At 29.1% G+C, this 5,080-nt stretch overlaps 1 protein-coding gene across 2 annotated transcripts in view; it reads left to right on the forward strand.

Moving 5' to 3' along the window:
- LOC117175962 (aquaporin AQPcic-like) overlaps positions 1-5,080 on the forward strand; it is a 63,663-nt gene that overhangs the window by 58,053 nt on the left and 530 nt on the right. The gene's annotated exons all lie outside the window — the stretch shown is intronic.

A 5,080-nucleotide genomic window follows, 5' to 3' on the forward strand; every position in this document is an offset into this window, starting at 1 on the left:
TAAAATAATTTTAGTAACAGTCATGATTATTTTCGTAAATATTATAATAATTGTATAAATTATTATAGTAATTACATTTATTACGATACTAATAGTTGATATTCTTAACTGTTGTGAATTCCTTTACATCCATGAAGACAAATTTGCAATTATAAAATTTTCGATATCATCCGAAAAGCGTATACAGTACTGTTTCGATTGTTCAGAGAGCCCTATTGTTGATCGCAAGAAAAGCAACTTCCAGAGAGCTGCGCTAATGGAAATCTATGTCAATTTGTAGAGTAAGTTTGAAAGAATGCCTACGCTTTTGAAATTTTCAAAAATGTTCAGTAGATCAAAAGTAATCAACGCTGAAAGTTTATAAAAAACGTCAAATTTCCGACCTTCAAAAATTTATATCTTTTGAAATATACATTTTACGAAAATTTTACTAGAAACCTTTTCTTCTTAAAATGAGCCATATTTTCTAACAAAAATTTGTCCGAATCGAAAAAACGACGTTTTTATAATTTGTTTAAACAATTGCAATTTAAACAATGTTGTACGCATTTTTCGAAAAATTAAGTTGTGGATTCGGATTCAGGGGCTCAAAATACATAAGAATAGAGGGTTTTCAGCTTTGGCGGCTTAGTGCATACGGGATCATACCCAGCCCCCGGACTAGTCTGTTTGTAAAGGATTTACCTTTTGATCCTCATTTCATTGTTAGGTATCAAAAACTGAACATCGTCGTTTCGTTGCTGTTCCTACCTGCTTACATGTTTCTTACCTTGATAATGGTGCTGTATGAGTACTGAAACGTAGACGAATATCAGATATAATTGTTCTTTCATTATGATTTGATAATAAGAATTAACATACAATAAAAAAAGAAATAACAAAAGACTCAGGATAATAAATTTTTTAATAAAAAAGATTCCGAAAAGATTGAAAATTTATCGATTTAGTATGATCTATAGCACCAATGTCAATGTTCAGTTCAATGTTTTGTTTTGTAATTGTTCTAATATTCTTTTGGAATTTTCTTCCTTTAAAAATGTAATTTAATTGGTTTGGAGTCTCTCAAAATAATTTTTTGAGGCTCCAATATGAAAAATAACTTATGTTCTTTTCAACATGAGCGTTAAATCTTCATCGAAGATTCAAACGCTTTTTGACACTAAAATATATCTTTTTTTACTCTAACAGTGGCGGATTATTTTTAATTTATTTTTAATTTATTCTTTTTCGGTAGAAAATGATTTTTTTCTTCAATAAAACTTATTTTTTGACTAAATATTTTAATATTTCATCTTACGACGATTTTTTGTTATAGACATTTAATCTTTTATGTTCAAAATTGATCTTTTTTAGTTAAAAATGCATCTATTTAATTGAAAATTGATTATTTTTTAGTAAGAAATTCATGTAGGTTCATTTTTGTTTTTAAAAATTGAACCAATTTTTTTTTTAAATACTTCTTTTCTATGTAAAATTAATTTTTTCTTAATCAAAATGTAGCTCGTTCATGCTTGCTAGAAAATTACATCTTTGGTTGAAAACTCGTCTTTTTTAGTTGAAAATTGAATTTTTTGTACAAAATGAATATTTTTGGGTTTTGAATAAGATTCTTTTTCTTTATTAATTGAAAAATCTTTCGTGGTTAAAAATTTAATTCATATGTTGAAAATTTGCATTTTTTTGTTTAGTTTAACAGTTTTTTATTAGAAATTATAAACGCTTTTATGGAAATATTAACTATTACACTTTCCCTCGACAATTAATTTTGTTATCAAACATTCGTCAGAATGTTTTAAAATTGATCTATTTTGTTGATAATTCCCTTTATCTTGGTTGAAAATTATTTATTTCAACTGAAAATATAATAATAAAATTTTTAATGAATAAATATTAATCAAGTTAAACTCAACGCTCCATTATGTATGTGAATTTGGCAACATTCTTTCCTTCGAGTTTTTCAAATTACCCAATCGGCATTGAGGAGAAGCGACAACAACGCTTTTGAGATTTTACATTTCTCATAATACTAAATTTTGCAGACTTTTTCTTCAAACGGCAAAAAAAAAATAATGCAAACAAAATTGCTATGATTTCAATTTTTAGAAATTGCACAATATTTAGCCATTCAATTGAAAAATGTTTAAAGTTCAGTTTGAAATTTTCAATTTTGTAGAACAGCTTCAAATAAAAAAATATAGCAGACGCGCGGGCACATTCTAATCGCTTCGCGCTCGGTATTATACTTATCTCACGCTTCGCGCTCGAAAATATATTCACCTCGCGCTATGCGCTCCTTCATTGTATTTTCCCACGCATATGCACAGATTTTTCAAAATGTAAGGTCAAAATATCGATGATTGTAACTAGGTAATTGTGAATTCTCTTTTGTTAAGGCTCATTCGGCCTTAACGAACACATTTTCATCACGTTTTTCGTGCTCCGCACTCGATTTTGTCCAACATGTGAAGTTTTCTACTCTATATTCAAAACATTTATATCAATGTATTATATTCTCATTTTTTGTTTCGTCTCCCGGGTATTTTTGCTAAACATATTATTTTTTCATTTTTAAACTTATTTTTTACGAATAAAATAAAATCAACTGGTCCTATCTAAAAATTATTATGAACAAATTTGTACATTTCTTTTACCGACAGTTGTTTATAAACAACTTTTGTCTATTGATTATTTCCATAGCTTGTGTCATTTATCTAAAAATGTAATTTAATTTTTTTACAATTATAACCAAATGTACGCGTTTCATGAAAAAATAATTGATAACAAATTTGTAGCTCTTTTTTGAGTGAAAAACTTTTTTCTAATTATATTTTTTTTTCGTAGCTTGTGTCGTTTGTTCAAAAATTTCATTTTTTAAATATTTAAACAAATAAAACCAAAACTGCGTGACATTTAAAAAGTTTAATTTGCAGATATTTTTTAAGTGCATAATTTTTGTGAATTCATCTTTTTCCGTATCTTACACAGTTTGACGTAAAACTGGAATTTTTTATTACATTCTCATCAGAGAAGGTATTAGATTTGTGAAAATTTTTACCTTCCCCCCAGTTTTTGTCAAATGTCCATGTTTTGAGACCCCCTGAATCCGAAAAACAGGTTTTTACTAATGCGTCTTTCTGCATGCATGTGTGTATGGATGTATGCTGTCTGTTTGTGAACATGATAACTTTTGAAAAAATTAATCTATCAGATTGCCCTTTGGTACACTCGTTTAGTGTCTTAAACTAAAGGTCAAGTTCGTGAGCAAGCCAATTTGGATAAAAATTCAAAAAGTGGACACATTTTGAATATTTTTGAGACCACTTCTTTTAAATAACCCACGATATAAAAAAAGTCAAGAGAAGAAAAATGTTGCTTTTTGAATGCCCTACAAGATTAGTTTAACAAATTTTGGAATTTTGTTGAAAAATCAAAAATTCAAATTTTGACAAAATAATGAAAAATTCAAAAATGACATTTTTCGGCCAAACTGTGCAAAATAAGGTGAAAGATGAATACAAAAAAATTGTGTATTCGAAAAAGGTCTAAAAATTTGTTATCAACCACTTTTTGATAGGATGCGTAGTTTTGGCTTTAATCATGAAAAACGTCATTAACAGTAAAAAAAATGTGCCCGCTGCGTGGGCACATTCTTATCACAACTTTAGTCTTTTAATTTCTTTTTCGTCTCCTGTGTGGTGTTTCAAAAAATATAATTTCTTATGTTTTAAAGCTTTTTTTAAGATTAAAACTAAAAACAGAAGTATCAAAAAATTATTCATGACAAATAAATAATTTTTACATTCTTATCAGAGAAGGTATTAGATTTGTATAAAATTTGACCCCCCCCCCCCTAGATTTTGTCAAAAGGTCCACGTTTTGAGACCCCCTGAACCCGAAAACAGGTTTTTACGAATGTGTCTATCAGTATGTCTATCTGTCTGTCTTTATTTCTGTCTGTCTGTGAGCACGATAACTATTGAAAAAATTCATCTATTAGATTGGCTTTTGGTACACTCTTTTAGTGTCCTAACCTAAAGGTCAATTTCGTTAGCCTGCTATTTTAGATAAAAATTCAAAAAGTGAACGCCTTTTGAATATTTTTGGCACCAAAATTGAAGCATTCTCTGTACGGTCATTCATAGTATTTAAAAAGTCGAACGATTTGTCAAATGAATTTTTTCAAAAAATTAAAAATTATTAGAGTTATAGCATTTACAACATTCCAAAAAGTACACGAAAATGAATCTTTTAAACCAATTAACGCACGATATGAAAAAATGACAAGAGAAGAAAACGTTTGCTTTCTAAATGCCCTAGAAGATTATCATGACAACTTTTTGAATTTTCTTGATAAATAAAAAATTTAATTTTGACGGCATGAAAAATAATGGAAAATCCAAGTTACATTTTTTCATTTTAAATGGGAGAATGAAACTTCATCTGTTTGAATGCCAATGCAAGTTACGAATTAGCATAATATACATTTATGGGAATGATATGAAATTTCAGGGATAAACTCGAGTGCGAAGCACGAGATGCGTGATAAGAATGTGTTCGTTAAAGTCGAAGGGGCTTTAACAAAAGAGAATTCAAAATGACCAAATTACTGTTGTCGATATTTTCACCTTTAGTTTTAAAGAGTATATGCAGAAAGATCGAGCACATATCGCGAGGTAAATACAATATCGAGCGCGAAGCGCGAGGTAAATGCATTATCCAGCGCGAAGCTTGAGAACCAACAGCCGCGCGATAATCTTGTAGGGCTTTCAAAAAGCAACATCTTGGTTTTCTTCGTTTTTTTTTCATATCGTGCGTTATTTAGCTTAAAATGTTTTTTTTTTTTTGAAAATTCTCGAGCTCAGTTGATTTTTTTGTTTCAACGAAAAAAGTCTTCCGGATAAATTATTCAAGATTCTGAGTACGAAGAATAGTCGTAAATAGAATTTTGCAATCTTGGAAAAAGTGGGCTTAAAAATTGGTTAAACGCTCTAACATTTTGAATTTCTATTCAAATTAGCTGGCTAACGAACTTGACCTTCAGTTTTCGACACTAAACGAGTGTACCAAAGGCTAAGGGGGG

Source organism: Belonocnema kinseyi, chromosome 7 (assembly GCF_010883055.1).
Source record: "Belonocnema kinseyi isolate 2016_QV_RU_SX_M_011 chromosome 7, B_treatae_v1, whole genome shotgun sequence".
NCBI classification, from domain to species: Eukaryota; Metazoa; Arthropoda; class Insecta; order Hymenoptera; family Cynipidae; genus Belonocnema; species Belonocnema kinseyi.